Here is a 23,508-nt window from a genome sequence, read left to right as displayed (position 1 = left end):
TTTTCTAATAGATTACGGCAAGTTTCCTCCCATTTTTCAACCTTTCTTTCCAGCAATCGATTTCGTACTTCAGTATCCAGTATTCGGGAGATAGTAGGTTCGAACCCCACTGTCGGCAGCCCTGAAAATGGTTTTCCGTAGTTTCCCATTTTCACACAGGCAAATGTTGGGGCTGTACCTTAATTAAGGCCACGGCCGCTTCCTTCCCACTCCTAGCCTTTTCCTGTCCCATCGTCACCATAAGACCTATCTGTGTCGGTGCGACGTAAAGCAACTAGCAAAAAAAAAAAAAAGATTTCGTACTTCCCGGGCTATGTCCAGGTATTCCACCCGGTCAGTTGGGTCCCTAAATCTTTGCCATCTTTTCCTATAAGCATTTTAAATATGGATCAAATCCTTCAGGAGATCCGGCGTGGTGTCGTCTTGGATGCCTTGGCAGTACTGAACCCGCGGCCGGATTGCATTCTTAGTCATTACCTGTCCAGGACCCGTTTCCAGCGTGGTCCGCACTTTTGACGACGGTTATTATTATTATTATTATTATTATTATTATAGATGTTCTGGACCCCACAGCAAGATGCAAGGCCGCTACTTGACAGTAAATTACATCTGCTGCCATTGTCATTGTTGAAAATGTGACCAGCACCATTGTCGCGCGGAGGCAAGTGTGCGGGATTACTAGCGATGCGATTGACGTACTTCCATGCATTATTGACCTTATTATAGAGGTGAACAATTGGACGGTCAATCTCATTCCTATCGTTTATTTGAAATGTGTTTAAATTTTTATTTATAAGCCAGGAGGATCTACTGTAATCTAAGAACGTTCTCCGAAGGAAAAGATGACTGTCGGAAATGAACCCAGGAAAGATTAAAAATGATCAGTTTATGATCAGAATAAGTACATCGAAGATCTACAGCCTGTTTCCAGTCATTCGGCAGGGTCAGGAATGGAATGAATAAAGCCCCATCTATCGGCGACAATAGGAATTGTGTCGGCTGCCGAAGCACTCCTCTGGGGCAATGATCGGTGAATAACAAATGGAATGAAATATTGGACAGTGTTGCTGGAATGAATGATGACAGGGAAAACCGGAGTATCCGGAGTAAAACCTGTCCAGCCTCCGTTTTGTCCAGCACGGATGTCACATGAAGTGACTGGGATTTGAACCACGGAACCCAGCTGTGAAAGGCCGGCGCGCTGCCGCATGAGCAACGGAGGCTCATTATAAGTACATTATGAACAGTAAAATCAATTGGTCTCACCTCCATTTACACACCACCGCCGTTAAGTTTATTAACCCCCCCCCCCCAAAAAAAATGAAAAGAAGGCGTGTTTCTTTACGTTTAGAGATTCCAAACACCAATGTTCACGTCTATTACCTTCAGTTTTGAAATATAGCCTAAGTATCCCCATAAAAATAATTCACTTTTTTTCACTTCCTATCACACTCCCCCCCCCCCCCCAAGTGAATTTTCCGGCAAAAAATACTTGTTTCTTTAATAGTAAAGGATCTTCTAAATACCAATTATCACGACTCTAACTTCTTCAGTTTTTGATTTATGTGTCCTCATGAAAGGAATTCAAATCCTTTTCACTCCCACCCCCAAGATGATTTCACCCCCCCCCCCCCCAAACGCGTTTTTCTTTGTTTTAAAGGAGATCCAAACACAAATTTTCACGTCTGTTACAACTTTTGTTTTTATTAGATGTATGTATTCTCATACAATTAAGTCAATTAATTTTTCAATTCGTTCACCCCCCCCCTTCCCTTCATTGGATTTTCCGAGAATACGTGTTTCTTTACTTTTAAAGCAGACTCCTAGTATCAAATTTCACGTCTGTGACATCTTCATTTTTGAGATGTCAGTAGCCTAATTAATTAATTCAACACCATTTTCAGTCACTTCCCCCCCCCCTCCACCCAAGTGGTATTTCCGAAAACTAAAAATACACGTTTCTTTATTTTTAATAGAGATAAAAAATACCATTTTTGACATCTGTAACATGTTAAGTTTTTTGAGATATACTGTAGAAATTCTCATTTTAAAATTTCACCCAGCCGGGCTGAATGGCGCAGACGGTTGAGGCGCTGGCCTTCTGACCCCAACTTGGCAGGTTCGATCCTGGCTCAGTCCGGTGGTATTTGAAGGTGCTCATATACGTCAGCCTCGTGTCGATAGATTTACTGGCACGTAAATGAACTCCTGCGGAATTAAATTCCAGCACCTTGGCGTCTCCGAAGACCGTAAAAGTAGTTAGTGGGACGTAAAGCAAATAACATTATTTATTAAAATTTCACCCCATTTTAGATCCCCTTAAGTGGAGTTTCCAAAAACAAATCACCTATGTTTCTTTACATTTACAAGAGATTCCAAATACGCACTTTTTACGTCTATAATATTTTACGTTTCCCAGATATTCTGTAGATATAGTCTTTCAAAAACTTCACCCCAATTTGTCACTCCTGTTTAACCGCCATTAAATGGATTTTCCAAAAACAAAAAAATGCGTGTTTCATTATTTTTAAAGGAGATCCCATATACAAATTTTCAGTTCTGTAATATCTTCAGTTTCTGATACATATGTATCCACATTAAAGGCATTCAACCCATTATTCACCGTTTTACACCCCTCCCATAGGGATTTACAGGAAACCAAAAAATACGTGTTCCTTTATTTTTAAAGGAGATTTTAAATACCAATGTTTACATCTGTAAACTTTTAAGGTCTTAAGATGTAGACACACTAATTTTAAAAATTCACCTCTCTTTTTACCCCCCATTATTTGGATATACCAAAAACGAAACAATTCCTGTTTCTTCATTTTTAAAGTAGATCCCAAATACTAATTTTCAGGTCTGTAATATCTTCAGGTTCTGAAATATAAGTAGCCTCATTAAAGGCATTCAACCATTTTTTTACTCTTTTCCACCCTTCCTATTGTGATTTTCCAAAAACGAAAAATACATGTTTCTTTATTTTTAAAGGAGATTCTAAATACCAATTTTTACATCTATAAACTTTGAAGTTTTTGAGATATAGATACTCTCATTTTAAAAATTCACCCCCTTTTCACCCCCCCCCGTTAATTGGATTTTCCAAAAACAAAAAATACGTGTTTCTTTATTTTTAAAGGAGATCCCAAACACCAATTTTCTGATCTGTAATATCTTGAGTTTCTGAGATATAAGTATCCTGTTACGATCACTCACCTATTTTCGGCTGCCATCATCTGGAACTCCACCTATTTTCATATACTCACCGCTACTTTACTCATCTAACCGGCCTTGGACTTTCACTGCTGCCTCGCCGTGCATCCGTCCTGGTGAACTGTTCACTACACACTGAGTCTCCACTGGATTACGTCACCCGTTGCGTCAGTGTCCGATATTTCTCGACGTTAAGTACTTTTTTCCTTAACTTTCTGCAGCGGTATAAAGGCTTCCCCCACATATTCGGTCTTCAGTCCAGAACTGACACCGAGTGTGGTTGGAGGGTCGTCTGAGGACTTCCCAGTATTTGCTGGGAAGCTCCACTTCTTTTATTTGCTGTATTACGAGAGCAACAGAGTATTTATTTTATAATTACTACTATTATTCTTCTCCTATGGATTTTGGAGTTATCTTCATTGCTGTGGCCGGTTTTCTTTTAAGCTTGATATGAGTGATATTTCTCCTTAACAAATGAACATCGAGTAATATGCAATTTCAAGAGTTAGTGAGTGATTGAACTTATGGCCTGGACGGTACAACTTATTATATAAAACTGTTCCTGCATTTGGCAACGTTTATACTCAGGCGACTCCCATTATTGTGATCCCCGTCCTTGGTCTTTCCCGTGCATTTCTTCTCCCTTTGTTTACCTTTTTGGAAATCTGTGTCAATATTCTCCGAGACATCACAATATGAAGATAAAGTTGGAATTCAAGAGGACAAACTGGGGCAACTATTCATTTATAGGAAGGGGAGTTAGGGATTGGAATAACTTACCAAGTGAAATGTTCAATACTTTTCCAATTTCTTGCGATCATTTAAGAAAAGTCTAGGAAAACAACAGATAGGGAATCTGCCACCTGGGCGATTTCCCTAAATGCAGATCAGTAGTGACTGATTGATTGATTGATACCATGTTCATTTGATTAGTCACACATTAGAACTTGTAAATGGTCTAGGGATTCTATTCCAATGTACGTCATTCACGATGAGCGTTTTCTTTTATGTGCCAGATTACAAAAGTTTGAGTTGTAAATTTGAAATTGATCTCCTTGTAGAAACAATATACTGTGTTGATTAACATTTTTCTTATTATTATTACATACACCGACCTCCAATTGGTCCCAGCCCTTTTCTCATTGAACGTCTTGTCAAATAATCTTAATCAACTACTACGTTGTTGCTTTGTTTTTCTACGAATTCATAAATTTGTTTCTTTCTACATCCCAAACACGTCACAATCCTCATTAATGGCATTCAACAATTTCTTCACCCCTTTTCTACCTTCCTATTCGGATTTTCCGAAAACAAAAAATACGTGTTTCTTTATTTTTAATGAAGATTCTAAATACTAATTTTTACATCTGTAAACTTTCAAAGTTTTGAGATATAGATGCACTCATTTAAAAATTCACCCACTTTTCACCCTCCCATTAATTGGATTTTCCAAAAACAAAAAAATACGTGTTTCTTTTTTTTTAAAAAGAGATCATAAGTACCAATTTTCAGGTCTGTAATATCTTCAGTTTCTGAGATATAAGTACCGGTATCCTAATTAAAGGCATTCAACCCATTTTTCACTCTTTTTCACCCCTCCTATTGGGATTTTCCGAAAACCAAAAAATATGTGTTTCCTTATTTTTAAAGAAGATTCTAAATTCCAATTTTTACGTCTGTAAACTTTTAAAGTTTTGAGATATAGATACAATCATTTTAAAATGTCATCCCCCTTTTCACCCCCTTAACGACGGAATATCCAAAAATCCTCTCTTAGCGAGCACCTACATCTTAACATGAATATATCCCCAACATTTCATTTCTTTATGTCCAGTAGTTTGGCTCGGCGATGATGAATCAGTCAGTCAGTCAGTCAGTCAGTCAGTCAGTCAGTCAGTCAGGACAAGTTATTTTATATATATATAGATTTATTTGGCTACACTTATCCAATATGAAACCAACCTTCATTTAACGGATTTCTGAATTTCTATCACAAAATATACCTGAACGTACTGCATATAGTTTATTGCATCAAATAGAACGAAATCCTATCTGTAATATGCTGACCAAGCAAGTGGCTGAGCGGTTACGAGCGCGAAGCAGTGAGCTTGCATTCGGGAGATAGTGGGTTCGAACCACACTGTCGGAAGCTCTGAAGATGTTTTTAAGTTGTTTCCTCTTCTCACACCAGACAAATGCTTGGTCTGTACCTTATTTGAGGCCACGGCCGCTTCCTTACGTGTGGTCAGCACGCTGAATCATCTCGGCCGTTATACTTGGTTTTCTAGAACGGTATGCAATAATTAAGTTTGGGATAATGTAAAAGTAAAAATTTATTTGGAAGTGTAGCTGTAACTCGGAAGTTGTGTTATGGAGTTGGTTTCATATTCCATAAGCGCATCGGTTTAGAAGTATAGTACATCTTTCCTACTCCCAATGCCTGTTTCAATTGTTGTACAATGATAAACTAAGAAGGGAGTTTTAATATGTGTCAGCTGATGATTGACTACAAATTAACGCGTCTCCAGGCGATGGTTTGAGGGACGATGTATTAAATTCCAAGGAAGTTCGAGCCACTGATTGCCTGATCACGCACAAACAGCTTACAACGCTTTGGGTTAGTTAAGCTACTTACGTCTATGGGTGTGTTCTCTAAGGACAAATAGGGCAAGAGCTCTCGTCTGGATTAGATAAGCTGCGGTTGTGTTAGAGTATCCTAGGCCGTATAGACCTCAGCCAGATTTAATCGATACCTGTGAGCCCCGAATAAAATTCCTCAACATGAAGAATATTGAAGTAAGTTAACTCCAGACACAATTACACATGTACTGCATATGACATTCATTTAAGGATATGGTATAAATGTTCTGCTATATACGCAGCCGTCAAATACAGTATGCTATACGTATTTAAGTAAAGTCACATTAGGATAATGTGTTGGAAGCTGAAGATGAAGTTAACACATTAGACGTCTGTAAGTCTTGAATCCCAAGAGTTTCTGAGGTTTATCCACAAGAATGTAATAAAGAACGTTGCTAAGTGTAAGAAACAACAAAATATGAACTGTCAGGGATCTAACTTCATGATTGCCCAAAACCCATACTTATACTGTACACTATATATGTAACCCTGAAGATGGTTTTCCGTGGTTTTCTATTTTTACACCAGGCAAATGCTGGGGCTGTACCTTAACGCCACTGTCACTTCCTTCTCCCTCCTAGCCCTTCTCTATCCCGTCGTCATCATAAGACCTATCTGTGACGGTGAGACCTAAAGCCAATTGTAAAAGAAAGAAAACTAAGATCCGGATCTGTTTATAAATCAATGTTTTAGGTTTTAAACGTGATTTCACCCTTTAATGGAAATGTTGATAAGATTACACCTGAGAAGTATATAGAAAAGTGCATTAGGACGATTTGCATAATGGCATAATTGTGCTAATATTTGATAAGCTATAATGTAGAGAAGATATCAACATTCCGTTTTCACTTTCTGTAATGGTACCAAGGAGCTCATAATCGGATTTTCAGTACTTTTCGGGGTGTTGATATCTGCTGAGATTATGGTACTAATTTTGTTCTTTAAATAGAAATATGTTGTTTTCTGCACCAAGACTTTCTTTCTTTCATTCTTTCTTCCTTTCTTAATCGGTTTACCCTCCGGGGTTGGCTTTCCCCTCGGACTCAGCGAGAGATCCCACCTCTATCGCCTCAAGGACAGTGTCCTGGAGCTTCAGACTCTGGGTCGGGGATACAACTTGGGAGGATGACCAGTATCTCGCCCAGGCGTCCTCACCTGCTATGCTGAATAGGGGCCTTGTGGGGGGATGGGAAGATTGGAAGGGATAGACAAGGAAGAGGGAAGGAAGCGGCCGTGGCCTTAAGTTAGGTACCATCCCGGCATTTGCCTGGAGGAGAAGTGGGAAACCACGGTAAACCACTTCCAGGAAGGCTGAGGTGGGAATCGAATCCACCTCTACTCAGTTGACCTCCCGGAGCTGAGTGAACCCCGTTCCAGCACTCGTACCACTTTTCAAATTTCGTGGCAGAGCCGGGAATCGAACCCGGGCCTCCGGGGGTGGCAGCTAATCACACTAACCACTACACCACAGAGGCGGAAAACCAAGACTTTTTATGAATTCAGCGCCATGATTTTTTTCACAATCGAAGAAGTACTTCTCGAGAAAACATGATTCATTTGCCAGCGAGCCCTGTTCGATTTACACTACGTATGAAACATGAGCTAGCAGTTGACGTACAGTGTGAACCAAAAGTCGGTGAACACTTGACGAGGCAATACTTCACGGAGTATTGGAGGTAGAGGGGTAATAATTGACACAAATGATTGGCATGACATGGGGTTTCATTGACACCAAAATTAAGTACACACGAAGTTGCAAGTCTACTGCGATCATCCGACCTCATTAGGAACGCAAAATAGCATCCGACGGCAATTTCTCAGCATACCTACGGATATGCTAGACAGTGCTGTTCAAAACATTGTCCCTCGACTACAGGTATAGTTGATGAATGACGGCCGACATGATGAGCATGTATTGTAAAGAACATCGTCTTTGCTGAACCTCGATAGTTTTGGTAATTATCGCTTGTGTATCGTAAGAAGCGCCATCTGTTGGTCATCTTGTGTACTTTACCCTGGTGTCAATGAAACCCATATCTTGTGTGTCAATTATTACCTCTCTACCTCCACTATTCCGTAAAGTATTTCCTCGTCAAATGATAAGGACGTTTGGGTCACCATGTACTTAATTCCTTCACCTTCTCCCGATAGCAAGATAGGCAGTCACTCCGCTGTACCCATAAATACACTGTGGTACATCGTACGATTTAACACATTTCGTACTGTCATACGTTAACGAGTAAAGGATAAATGGATATGCGACGCCTTCTAAGGGACAACATTATTATCTTGACGTGGCATTAAACCACACAGGACCGGACGAGCTAGCTGCGCGGTACCAGCCACGTAGCTGTTAGCTTAAGTTCGGGAGATAATAGGTTCGAACCACGCTATCGGCACCTATGAAATGGTTTATCATGGTCTCTTGTTTTTACACCAGGCAAATACTGGGGCTGTACTTATTTAGGATGCTAGTATCCCACTCCTATCACTTCCCCATCCTTACGTCGACATGAACCTTCGATGTGTAAGTGAGACTTTAAATCACTAGCAAAAGAAAAGTGTGTTCCAATTTCACGACCTTCGTGACCTTTCTCTTTATTTTGTTCATTCTTAGAAGGATCCAGCCACTCCAATTTGTCTCTTCCGATTAATGTTAAAAAGAGGTTATTGTCCAGTTGTATTAGTTGTACTTCTTTTTAGAATAATGCTCACTTCCACTACCACCATTTCATTCAGTGTACGTTAACTTCTATCTTTCATACTGGGCCTTTCTTTATTTATTGTTTATTAATGTTTTTCTTGTTTCTCTGGCAATTTTACCACATTTTGGAAGGGATGTGCCAGCGTTCCGAGTCACGCATGTGCATTCGGTCCATATTTACGGCCAGATGTCCTTCCTGACGCCAACCATGTATGGTTTACCCTTGCTTTAAGTCTTTGCACTTACTCAGATGGATAGCGGCGATACGATAAAAAAGCGCTAGGACTGTCAAGGCAGCGGCCATGGTCTTAATTGAATTACTGAACCCATAATTCTGCCTCAAGGGTTAAGTACAACTCCAGGGTTTTCGTGGTGTGAAAATGGCAAGCGACAGGAAGCCATCGTGAGGGATGCCAATGGTAGGGCTCGAACCTACCCTTCTCCGAACGCAAGATAACAACTACCCGGGGCGTACCAAGCAGCGAGCTCGTTCGATCCTGCGGGGTTTAATTCTACGTCAAAATAATATATTTGTCCCTTAGAAGGCGCCGCATATCCAATGTTCCTTTAATTGTTAACGTACGACAGTACGAAATGTGTTAAATCATATAATTTATCACAGTGTGTTTATGGGTACAGTAGAACGACTACCTACAGTAGCTGTCACAAGAAGGTGAGGGAATTCCATATGTCAACAGCTAGCTCATATTTCATACGTAGGCCTATCGCCAAACGAACAGGGTAGCCCCTCGCTGACAAGTAAAGCACGTTCGAAAAAATACATTTTCTCGAGAAGTACTTGTCAGGTTTTCAAAATAATCATGGTGCTGAATTTGTAATATGATAATTAAATGCTAGGAGTAGCAAACAGCGTAGTTCCATTTAAAAACCACGTTATTACCATTACCTCAGAAGATATTGTCACTATGAGAAAGGACTGTAGCCTAAGTCTGATCATGAGCCTCTTTGTACATTTAATGTTGTTGTGAATTTTGTTTGTCATCAGTCCGTAGACTGGTTTGATGCAGGTATCCGTAAGACCCTATCCTGTGTTACTCTTTTCATTTCTACAAAACTACTACATCCTTCATCTGCTCTAATCTGCTTGTAATATTCGTGCCTTGATCTACCCCTATCCTTCCTATCGCCTACACTTCCCTCAAAAATCGGCTGTACAATCCCTGGATGTCTTAAGATTCTATCTCTTCTTCTTGCCAAATTTAGCCTAACCGATCTCCTCTCACTTATTCGATTCAGTATAATTTCTTTCGGAATACGATCTGCCCATCTCACCTCCAGCATTCTTCTGTAACACCACATTTCAAAAGCTTCTATTCTCTTTCTTTCTGAGCTAGATATCGTCCATGTATCACTTTAATATACCGCCAAGCTTCAGGTGAAATTCTTCAAAAACATCTTTCTAATTCCTCTATCAATGTTCGAGGTGAGCAAATTTCTTTTCATAAGAAAGGTCTTCCTTAATTGTTCTAGTCTGCATTTTATGCCCTTACTTCTACCATCATTAGTTATTTTAATACCCAAGTAGCAATACTCATCTACTTCCTTTAAGACTTGATATCGTAATCTAATATTTCCTGCATCACCTGACTTTGTTCGACCAAACTCCACTACTTCTGTTTAGGACTTATTTATTTTCATCGTGGACATCTTCCCCGAGACTCTGCCCATACCATTCAGCAATTTCTCCAGACTGTTTGCCGAGTAACGTAAAATAAAAATATAATCGACAAATCTCAGGGTTTTGATTTCCTCTCCTTGGATTTAGATTCCCTTCCCAAATTTCTCTTTGATTTCCTTTATCGCCTGTTCTATGTACACATTAAAAAGGAGAGGGGACAAACTGCAATCTTGCCTCACTCCTTTCTGGATTGCTGCCACTTTTTCAAAGCTCTAGCTTCTTATCACTACAGACTGATTTTTGTACAGATTGTTTAGAATTCTCCTTCCTCGGTATGTGATCCCGAACTCCTTCAGTATCTCAAATAGCTTGGTCCAATCAACATTATTGAATGCCTTCTAGATTTACAAATACCATGTACGTGGGCTTGTATTTCTTAATTCTGTCCTCTAAGATCAGACGTATTGTCAGGATTGCTTCACGTGTTCCTATATTTCTTTTGAAGAAAATAATGTTCTCCCAACTCAGTTTCAGTTTGTCTTTCTATTCTTCTGAAAATTATACGTGATAAAATATTACAAACTTGAGATACTAAACAAGTGGTGCGGTAGTTTTCACACTTGTCATCATCTGCTTTCTTGGGAATAGGTATAACATTCTGCCATCTCCTGTTGGAAACGTTCCTCGCATCTTTCTGCCTTGTCTTCTTTCCCCAGAAGTGATTTTCGTCCTGAACTCTTAATATTCATGTACCTAGCTTTTCCTTTCTTCAAAGGTTTCCTAGATGCTCCTGTATGCAGAATTTACCTCCGTAGGACCATACAACCTTCAACATCCTTGCACAACTATTTCAGCCGTTCATCCTTAGCTCTCCTGCACTTTCTATCTATTTCATGCTCTTTATTCGCTTGTATTCTTTCCTTTCTTCCTTTCTCATTTTATTTGCATTCTTGTACTTTCGTCGTTCATCAATCAAGTCTAGTATCTCGTGAGTTATCATTGATTCTTAGTTGTTCTTTCCTGTCTTCCTAACTTTTCTTCTGGAGCCCTACAGATATCATTCTTCACGACTGTCCATTTTTTCCTCTACTGTTTTTCCTTCAGCCTATTCATTTAGTCTTTGTGCCACATATTCCTTGAAGCAATCCCTCACACTCTTTTCCTTCATCTTGTCTATATCCCGTCTCCTTGCATTCCTTCCTTTCTTCAATTTCTTCAACTTCAGATGGCACATCATGATCAATAGGTTGTGGTCAGAGGCCAAGTCTGCTCACGGGAAAGTTTTACAATCCAACACCTGGTGTCTGAATCTCTGGTTTAACGGTTCACGAATTACTTGAACTTCCATTTCTAGTGAAGTGACCGTCTTCCCCAATCGACTGGCATAACAGGCTCGGTTTTGAGGACATATTTTGGCATGTAAAATCTATCTATCTATCTATCTATCTATCTATCTATCTATCTATCTATCTATCTATCTATCTATCTATCTAAAGTCCTGACTGACTGACTGACTGACTGACTGACTGACTGACTGATTGATTCATCATCGCCAAGCCAAAACTACAGGACATTAAGAAATGAAATTTTAGGGATACATTTATATTAAAATGCAGATGCTCACTAAAGGTGAATTTTTGGATATATCGTCGCTAAGTGGGCGAAAATGGGGGTGAATTTTTAAAATGAGTGTATTTATATCTTAAAAACTTAAAAGCCTACAGATTTATTGGTATTTAGAATCATCTCTAAAAATAAAGAAACACCAATATTTTGTTTTCGGAAAATCCCATTAGGAGGGTTTAAAAAAGGGTGAAAAATGGGATAAATGCCTTTTATGGAGAAAACTAATATCTCAAAAACTGAGGATATTATAGTCATGAAAACTGGTATTGGGTATCTCCTTTAAAAATAAACACGTATTGTTTGGTGTTGGAAAATGCAAATAATGGGGGTAAACAGGATTGACAAGTGGGGTAAATTTTTAGAAAGACTATATTTACACTATATCTCAGAAAAGTAGCATGTTAAAGATGTAAAATTGGTATTTGGAATCTTCTGTAAAAGTAATGAAACATAGGTAATTCCTTTGTGGAAAAGCAATTTAAGGGGAACCAAAAAGGGAGTGAAATTTTAAAATGAGCATATCTACAGTATCTCAAAACTTAATATGTTGCAGAAGTATAACTGGTATTTTTAATTTGTATTAAAAATAAAGAAACATGCATTTTTTGTTTTCAGAAAAAAACACTTGGGTATGGGGGAGGGGTAAAAGAACTTTAAAGCGAGCTGAATTATTTTTATTTGGATACTGATATCTCAAAAACTCAAGATGTTACAGAAGTGAACATAAAAATAAAGACATATGTATTTTTTTTGGAAAATCCACTTAACGGGAGTGAAAAGCTTGAAAAATTAATTGAATTATTTTATGAATATACTTATATCTCCAAAACGAATGATGTTGCAGACGTGAAAATTGGTATTTGGTATCCCTTATTTTTTGTGTGTGTATGTGGGGGGGGGGGTTGGAATCAACTTAACGGGTGTGGGGTGAAAAATGAGTTGAATTATTTTTATGAGGATACGAATATCTAAAAAACTGAAGATGTTACAAACTTGAAAAGTTGTATTTGGAATCTTCTTTCAAAGCAAGAAACACGTATTCGTTTGTTTTCGTAAAATCCACATAAAGGGGGGAGGTGAATGAACTGAAAAATTAGTTGAATTCGTTGTATGTGGATACTTATATCTAAAAAAAAACTATATTTCAGGCGTCAAAATTGGTATTTTGAATCCTCGTTAAAGATAAAGAAACACGTCGTCTTTCTTTTTGATAAATCCACATAAGGGGTGAAAAAATTGAAAAATTAATTGAATTTTTTGTATGAGGATACTTATATCTATAAATGCTAAAGGTATTACAGACGTGAAAAGTGGTATTTGGCATCTCATTTAAAAATGAAAACGTATTTATTTCTTTTCAGAAAATCAATTTTAGGCGGTGAAAATAAGTACAGTAGGAGCTGAATTCCGTTTAAGATCATACTTATATCTCAAAAACGGAAGATGTTACAGACGTGAAAACCGGGCGAGTTGGCCGTGTGGTTGGGAGCGCGTGGCTGTGAGCTTGTATCCGGGAGATATTGGGTTCGAATCCCACTGTCGGCAGCCCTGAAGGTGATTTTCCATGGTTTCCCCTTTCGCAGCGGGCAAATGCTGGGACTGTATCTTTTTCAAGGCCACGGCCCCTTCCTTCCAACACCTATGCCTTTCCTATCCCATCGTCGCCATAAGACCTGTCTGTGTCGGTGCGTCATAAAGACACTGGCAAAGAAAAGAAACAAAAAAACAGACGTGAAAGTTGGTAGTTTGAATCTCCTTTAGAAATAAAGAAACAAGTATTTTTTGTTTACAGGAAATCCACTTAATGGGGGAGGGTGTGGAAAGGAGCGAAGAAGATGTTCAATTCTTTTTATGAAGATACTTTTAGCTCAAGAACTGAATATATTACAGACGTGAAAGTTGGTATTTTGAATCTTATTTAAAAATAAAGAAACACGTATCCTGTTATTTTCAGAAAATCCAGTTAAAGAGCTGAAAAGAACTAAAAAACGTGTGAATGTTTAAATGAGTACCATTATATTTACAATATATGTTAAAAACTTTACATGTTACAGACATGAAACTTGGTATTTGGAATGTATTTTAAAAGTACAGGAACACGCATTTTTAATTTTCGAAAAAGACAGTTAACGGGGGTAAAAGAAGTGAAAAAAATTAGTTAAATAATTTTTCATGAGGATGCTTATAACTCAAAAACTGGCTGTTACAGAAGTGAAAATTGATATTTGGAAACTCCTCTAAAAATAAAGAAACATGTATTGTTTTGTTTTCGGGGAAGGACTGATAAAGGAGTTGAATTCCTTTTATGGGGGAAATTATATCTGAAAAACTGAACATGTTACAGACGCGGAAATAGGTATTTAGAATCTCCTTTAAAAATAAAAAAAACATGTTTGTTTGCTTTTCCCGACCTGAGGGAAGACTTTTTCTCACATGTACAGTTCTATGTCGCTTGGTCATGTTAGCCCCAAGTGGCAATATCACAAACGCCGTTTACATAGATTTTCTGGGGTAAATGAAACTCAATTTTTCGGTGAGTTTTACTGTAGGTACTTTCAGACAATGTGTTAGTACAGTGCCGAGGAACGATTACTTTCATCAAATTACGAAATCCACACGAGCGAAGCCGCGTTTAACTGCTAATATATTACTATGTTAATATAACTTTCACACGCACTCGATGAAAAGTAGGAACTTCATATACCCTCAAAATGATTGAGATATTCCAATACGATAACGCACCGTGTCATCGGGCCCAAGTTGTCCAGAACTGATCCTAGGAGCGTTCTGCTGAGTTCCAACAACAGCTGTAGCCACCTTCTTCACCTGGTATGAACTCTGTCGAGCTTTTATGAGACGTGGTGGTGAGGTGAATTCACACCCAAGATCCTGCATCTACAAACAGCAGGAAGTTGTGGGTAGCATGGATCAGAGTCTTTCTACAGGTGTTTCTTGTGGAAGCGATGCCACGACCAGTTGCTACAAGTCGCTGAGCCAGAGGAGAGCCTACAAGATACTATATCCCTATCCAATGCCTTTTGTCATGTCATAATAATACTAAAAATAATAATATGTAGACTACATAGTGCTTAATCAGGAAAACGAACTAATTGTTTAGTCTCGAAAAGCACCGCGCACTGCATTCCATGATGTTGAATCCAGATGTATGTACAGTAGCTTTTATTGGAAATGTACTACTGCCTTTAGATTTTCAGTCAATAGTGTTAAATCTTTCACGTACTGTATATATTTTATATGGAATTACTTTTATTATTGCTGTAATAATGCACCAAACATCAATATTTGGATCATGAAATTAATAATGTTATTTGCTTTACGTCTCACTAACTCCATTTTTGGTTTTCGCAGACGCCGAGGTGCCGGAATTTAGTCCCGCAGCAGTTCTTTTACGTGCCAGTAAATCTACCGACACGAGGCTGTCGTATTTGAGCACCATCAAATACCACCGGACTGAGCCAGGATCGAACCTGCCAAGTTGAGGTTAGAAGGCCAGCGCCTCAACCGTCTGAGCCACTCAGCCTGGCGATCATGAATTTGAGTTTCGAATATTAGACTTGGTTTCTCACGTGATCAAGACGCGTTATTTAGCGAATTTACACGTCTATGCAATAAAGAACAATGCCTCTTTAGTAAGAGTAGGCAACTAATTTAGGTTTCAATTCCCCCCTGTTTGTCGACTTAAGAAACCTCCGCAGTAACATAGTCTCGCTGTGGGACCTCTTGATCTTTAACTTTGTTCTTCAATAGGCTACGTTGTAAGGTTCTCAATTAAGGCTTTTTTCCCCTGAACAGAAACATATAGAAAATTAACTTGCTACTCAAATTTACTGAGATATTTTGTAGAGGATTGCTCTAGCCTTTCAGAAATATCTTACAAAATTTCATCTGTTAATATTTGAGATGACTTTTCAGACTTTTAATTTAGCATTGTATACCTACTGCTCTAATTCCTTCACATGTATTCCTTTTTAATTTCCATCACCATGCTCGTGCTCATGCATCAGGAAACTGCTCACGAAATTCTTTCGAAACACGTTCAGCAGATTTGTGCTTCAAGATAAGCAGTAAGCAATCATTCATGTATTTTTATGTGAGTCTTGTTATCGTGATCATTAGCAACGAACGTCAAGATATACGTGGATTTCGAACCATAACTTTGTGGCTCTTCATTTCAAAACTCCCACTTTCATTGGCTGGGATTCGAATATAAGCTGCCATGGAGAGAATCCAGTGACGAAGCCACCTCTCTATGAGGTACTCCTTTCTCTTTGGCCATAAATGAACGAAACATACCCTGCTAAATTGTTAGTCAATGGGCCATCAAACTTGCATCGCATGAAAATAAAAATAAAACATAGTAATGTACAGAAGGTAACTCGATTTCCGGAAGGTTATCTCAGGCTAATTAATTCCACTCGCAGGATGCTACGTGGTGACTTCACCAGGAATAAATTAATGCCGAAGATAGATCACTGGTAGCCGTTTCATGACACAATGAAGAAACAGATACGGTATAATTAATCTCACTGCATAATAATATAATGTACTTAATGTTTAATCGGGCCTTTGATGGCAGGACCTAGTGATTACAGTGCACTATGTCTTCTGGTATAGGCTAGAGCAATTTTGTTACTTTCATAGATCTGTCTCTGCCTTATCCTTGGCTTTGACAATATGAAAGTGACTGAGGTATGAGCGATGCTAGTAATGCCAATCCTTATGCAGCAAATCCCTGCTATGTATGGTGTGAAAATGTTGCTCATAGGGTCGGTTGGTGTATGCATTTCAGTGGGCTTGGCAGACTGATATGTAATAGCAACTCTGGCTCGGTGAGGAAAGCAATGGGAAACTATCTCACTCCTCATTTCCCTAGTACGCCTCTTCAGTGATGCCTAGACCATCTATGACAGCTGATGGCATAGCTGTTGGGGATCCCACCAGCGGCATCGCTGACGGACTGAACATACATACACAATGTTTAGTCAGCTCAAATAGGTTTTATGAGACAACGGAGAGCAGGAATTTCCAACCGAAGAGAGGTTCCATAACGTGCCAGCGAATATACTAATACAGACCCCTCAGGTTTCGGTTATCTATGTACCGAGAGCGGTTCAAGCAGTGTAGCTGTTACCTGCTTACGAAAGATGGTGTATTTTAACCGCAATGTTGGCAGCACTGAAGATGGTTTTCCGTCGTTCCCCATTTTCTCAGAAGGCAAATGCTGGGGCTGTACATTTTTAATTTTGTTGTCGTTTCCTTCCCAGTCTTTGCCCTGTCCTGTCCCATTGCATAAGTCGGTGCGACCTAAAATCAACAACTTCAGTTTTATATGGATTGCCACCAGTCTCTATTGAATTCCAGTCAGCCAAGTTCTGTAGCCTACTTTTCAGCTTTGTTGCATTATTTATAGGCACGAACTGAGTTAAGAACCTTGACACGAGTAACGTACTACAGTACCATATGCACGACGGGCGCTCGAATTTACAGGAAATTTATTCTACCGGATAGATAGTATATAAGATATTAATTCTGATTCATGAACAATTTTTCACATTAAGCAATTGCCATATTTGTTTGCAAGAAGCGATTACCACTGGGCTTGAGTTGGAAACGTGGTAACCACTGTGGTTCAACTTGAAGAAGATAAAATGTTCCATAGCAAGGCTCGAACCATCTGTGCAAAGCAGTTCAAGTGAGCAGCCAAGCTGGCGCCACACGGAACGGGATGTTATCAGAGCGCCAGCCCGCCAGCCTCCTTGACGATTGCCCTGAAGGGACTAGAACGCTCTCCGCACAGCAATTTAAAGTTTCTGCGGAGCGATCCTGGAAAGCGATAATGAATGGGAATACTATCCTTCTCCCTCTGCTCGGTCACTATACGAGTATGTCAGTTTCTGTATCTCAAAGTTCTTATCGCATTCATGCGCGAGGGAAAGGATAAACTGGAAAAGAAATTAAGACATCGTATTTGCTCCTGTTTTCCTTTTTCAAGAACAATCCATACGTTTTCGCACAGACACTCTGATTTTCCCTCCTAATAACACAAGCGTTCGTTCGTGGGCCAGAATAATCTAAGCGTACTTGATTTACTTCTATTATCTTGCATTCGGGCGCTGTGACCTCTACGTAGTAGCAATCGATTAGTTTCCAGTCATTTTCTATTTCTGATATATTTATAGCGCTGCATGGAAAAGGTATTTCCCTCACAGACAGGATGATCCTATTGATTCTAAAAGCTGCCACGGAAAAATTCGTGCCTTTGCTTGTAAAGCTGTCAATGTTATTCAGTTCGAAGGGCAACTCATGTAGTATCGAAGCCGACCGATGTTCTATTGCCTTCGGTACAAGGGTTTTGGATTTGATTTGTCAAATGTTGATGTGTATGCAATACCTTTACAGATATTTCGTAATACACACATGGAACAGGTCATTTAAATTTCATCATACCTACCCTTACTTGGAAGGAGGGGATCTCCAAAGCTCACATACCACATGCCGTTCTTGTAATTGATTTACAGTAGCCCCATACCTCAAACCTTAGCCTACAAGGAATACAAAGCCTCCTCATTCGCAGTGCTCTCTTCAGAAACAGTGTCCGCCTGGCAGTGCGCGTCTTGACCACTGCAGCGCTAGTATACCACCTCACATCCAAGGTCAATCTAGGAAGGTCTGGTCACGCTACCACAATCCTTTGCGGTGGCGGCCATATTGAGTCTTAAATAGCATTGTTATGTGGGCGTACCCGACGTGATTATGTGAGTTATTACTTGTATTTTGAAGGAAAATGGGATACTGTGCCACACCAAATTGTCAAAATAAGACAACTGACGGAATTAGACTGTTTCGCTTCCCGAGAGTTAACCGATGGAGAGCTCAGTGGGTACAGAACTGTAGGCGTGACAAATGGCAACCTACAGATAATTCCGTCTTGTGCAAGGTTAATGAAGTTATACCTTCGTATTATTCCTGAAGAACAATATGGTTATATGAACGATGTTTTATATTTATGGGTCTTATTATTTATTTGGTATTACTCCAGCCTGGTCAACATATTTCTAATGTTATAAGTAAGTGGAAATTAATGAAATCTTACTTGGAGTGCGTCTCAGAGGAGAGATGTGCTCATTGCGATGTCCAGGAAACCACTATCCCGTCCCAAGAAGTAAATGTACTTTTATAACCTAATGAAGAATATTACACGCAATTTTCATTTCTAAAATAGCTACATGCATTCATATTGGCCAACGTAAAGTGGCGCGTGATCTCCTTCCCGTCAATAATGTTAATTATAATCCGTTACCAACCCCAGCAAAATAAAACCGCAAGAGAACGTTAGGATAGGATCTGGACAGGTCTTGTCCAGATCCTATACGTCCAGATCCTACCCTAACGTAAGTAAAACGCAGATAGGGAATCTGTCACCTGGGTGACTGCCCTAAATGCAGATCAGTGGTGATTGATTGATTGATTGATTGATTGATTGATTGATTGATTGATTGATTGATTGATTGATTGATTGATTGATTGATTGATTGATTGATTGATTGATTGATTGATTGATTGATTGATTGATTGATTGATTGATTGATTGATTGATTGATTGATTGATTGATTGATTGATTGATTGATTGATTGATTGATTGATTGATTGATTGATTGAGAATATGAATTGACCAAGGGAGGTCGGATAGGATAGATGAAAGTGAGGAGCCTGGCACAAGTAAGTGCAAGCAATGCCTGGACTCAGGTAAGTGCCCCGTAGTCACCAACCCACGCTCCCAAGTTAGGAGCTCCTGAGGCCCCTTTCAGTCGCCTCTTATGACAGGCAGGGGATACCGTGGGTGTTACTTTACTGCCCCCATCCACAAGGGGAAATCTATTCTGGGTATTGACCACGAGGCCCTTAGCTGAGTCTTGACATTGCTTTCACTTACTTGTGTCAGGCTCTCATTTTCATCTATCCTATCCGACCTCCCCTGTTCAACACTTGTTCTTTTCCGACCGCGACGTCATTAGCGCATTCGAGGGCTAGAAAGTTATTCATATCCACGCACTTTTTGGCCTTCATCTTTCTTTGGCCGATATCTTCATCTTTCGAAGTGTTGGACCGCTTCTATTTGTTTTCTTCTGATTAGTGGTTTCCCAGTTGTACTTCCTTTTAAAACAATGATCACCACCACCACTTTGTGCTATATAGCTGCATAGATTATCAATAAACCAGTTAAGAGTAGCTAGGAACATCACTCTTGTTGCATATGTGCAGAGTATTTTTGCCTTAGAAACCAAAGAAATGACCATACGAATGGATATCAATAGTTGCATTAAATAACACTTGTATGTTTTATTATTCATCCACCCATTCAATACAATACAATTTTAAAAATTAGGACATTGTCCTTATCAAAATTGTTAACATGAAACTAACATATTAGATGGTACATGTTTCGCCTATCAATAGTAGGCATCATCAGCAATATTTTTCACCTTAGGATAGATCAGGTACCTGATTGGAAATTATTTATGAGTGCTGTTAAAAACTATGTAGTTTAAAATGTATTGGAGATTGTTAAACAACTATTACAATATAAAATATAGTATGCTATTACTTGACAATATTTGTTATAATATTGGAGTCTAAAACACACATCACATGTAATATCAGTAGTTACCATACATAATTTATTGCGCTCAACTCAAGAGGCATTCAGTGTTTGTCAACATACTGGGGTAACCTTTAAGTACAGTACTTCAAGTTAAGTATTTCATGTACCTGTAATCTTAATATGACACAGGTACCACTGTACAGATTTCTATATTTCTGTCAATAAGATTACGTATCGGCATTTGACAGGTGATATTATTAAGAAACAGAGTAAGACCAAGTTGTAAGGAAGTAAATTAGTAGGACATGAGCTTTTCCGTTGATTCTTGTTTCTCAACCAAAAAAAAAAAAGAATGAAATGAGGCTCTGTTAATTATCTTCCTATTAAAATAGCTGTGAATGTATTCAAGTCATTCAAGTGTTACACACTTATATATACATGACGAGTAGATTCCCAATTAAATTCTATATGAAAAATAGTTGGTATTTTGCTTTTATTACAATGTACGGTACCTAAATCCTCTAAATTCCAATACACTTGCCCTTGGTTACGCTCGCTTAAAGACCCAATATGGCGGCTCCATAAATAGCATTCGTGACTTGACCTCCCTAGACAGACCTTGCTCACATCAGCACTCACTAGCATCGCTAACGGGAGTTAAAACCAGCACAAATTTACCTCTACACTATATTTCAAGTACATTATATACGTTACTGATCAGAATGAAGGAGAAAATAATAAATGTTCACCTTTTACCCCTAGGAGTTCAATTCGGCTGTGGATTTTCATTTCAGATAACACGCATAACTGTCGAAATTTATATCTGGCCTTTAAAAGGATATAAGGTCTGCATTAGGCATCTTTACTACCGCACCGTAGATTTTCAGTGAAAAGGAACGACTTTAACCATTTTCCTTGATATTTTCTTCTTATAAATTGTTTTTCTTCTCAAGAAGTATTCTCGGCGATAATCATCTGTCATGCCATTAGCGTAGTTAGTGACAGAGGGGCACAGAAACTTCTGCAGTATTATTCTGCTTAGTTCCTCAAGATGATCACTTTTCCCACACTGTAGAATAGGATTTTTAGCAACATATGGCAACAGTATTTCGGTGAACGTTTGTGCTATTTTTGGACTGCCCAGCGTTACCGATGTCATTTCGTCCCTTACTTGTACCAGTTTCATCCGCAGTGAAACAAAACTTGGCTTTGGATACCTGAGAGCACTTCTGTCTTTGATTTTTATTAATGACGTTAGTGGATATGGACTCTTACCATATACCCTTTAATATATGCCATTGCAGCACTCGACATAGAAACGCATGGTGCTCCTTCGGCTTCCTTTTCGATGCTTTCCAGTTGTTTGAAAATTTCTTGCTAATTCAAGATTCGTTGCTGCCGGTTCATCCGTGTGTGCGATTTGTTCACTAACTCAAGGTTGCAAAAGTTGAAAGAGATACATTTTATTTATTTTGTTCCAAAAAATAAGAAGAAAACTATTTAGAAGCTTATAGGAAATCATTTATTCCTTTTCTGGTTATTCTTCAAGAAAAACTGAAAGGTAAAAATGAATTACTTATATATTGTGTCACTTTACGTTCCACAACTATTCCTCTCTTGCTCATGCATAGACGAGCGCATTATCCTACGCTCCGTGATAAGAGTGGGCAGCTGCACTTTTCGAATATTCCAAGCTTCAAATCACAGTTTCGACACTGGCAATTCTCAATGTGAGTTTCTTGTAGAGCATACCACAGAAATAATGAAAGTATGAGAGAGCCTTCAAGTCCTGGGGTACCTACTCCAATATTTGTGCCAAATACGAAGGCCATGACACCCAGGGAGCCTGGCAATGCTTATACCTTCCCAAATAATATGCTAATGTTGACGGATCATGTAAAAACTAAATAGTTTCATTCCTCCCCTGAAGAGGGAGGCGGGCTTCCTAGACGGTGACACCGTCTCTCGGGCCAGGAGATTTATATCGAAGATAATATTATTATCATCAGAACAGGAGCAATAGTAATAAGTAACCTAATTTTTGCCGTCACATGGTCTGCGTATTTACTGTCTGCTTATTGCTTTAATCCATAATTCCCTAGTTGGCTCTTGGCAATGGAATTCATGGAAACTAGTTCCAGGAAGTCCAGCTCCATGGCTAAATGGTTAGCGTGCTGGCCTTTGGTGACAGGTGTCCCGGGTTCGATTGCCAGCAGGGCTGGGAATTTTAACCATAATTGGTTAATTCCCCTGGCACGGGAACTGGATGTATGTGTCGTCTTCATCATCATTTCATCCTCAGCACGACGCGCAGGTCGCGTACGGGAGTCAAATCAAAAAACCTGCACCTGGCGAGCCGAAGTCCTCGGACACATCCCGGCACTAAAAATCAAACGCCATTTTATTTCAGTTCCAGGAATTTTATTTCTAGAGCCTTGTTTAGAAAACGGTACGCAACAGTACACCATTGCAATATAATTGACGTATTTTAACAATACGACGTCACCAGTAAGCATACAACGTGTAGAAATACTGCCAACCGAGGTGTTCATGTGAGATTGAATTGCAGCGCCTCTATCGGCAAGTATAGCATCCACAGGGCGGACAGGTATGAGTGGCTATTGGGAAGGCCTTGTATTCCTTGTAGGCTAAGCTCAAACTTGTTTTATTTTTATTTTTATTTTTTGCTAGGGGCTTTACGTCGCACCGACACAGATAGGTCTTATGGCGACGATGGGATAGGAAAGGCCTAGGAGTTGGAAGGAAGCGGCCGAGGCCTTAATTAAGGTACAGCCCCAGCATTTGCCTGGTGTGAAAATGGGAAACCACGGAAAACCATTTTCAGGGCTGCCATTAGTGGGATTCGAACCTACTATCTCCCGGATGCAAGCTCACAGCCGCGCGCCTCTACGCGCACGGCCAACTCGCCCGGTAAGCTCAAGCTCAAACTGAGGTGCCTGCTGTATCAGCAGTGTTGCCAACTGTACATCCTAAAATATCGCTAAATTCGTTGATGAAAGTCTCTAAAAATAGCCAAATTTTTGTCAAAGTCGCTAAGAAAA

Source organism: Anabrus simplex, chromosome 2, assembly GCF_040414725.1.
Source record: "Anabrus simplex isolate iqAnaSimp1 chromosome 2, ASM4041472v1, whole genome shotgun sequence".
NCBI classification, from domain to species: Eukaryota; Metazoa; Arthropoda; class Insecta; order Orthoptera; family Tettigoniidae; genus Anabrus; species Anabrus simplex.
The sequence above is the reverse complement of the archived record's forward strand: the minus strand, read 5'-3'. Positions refer to the sequence as shown.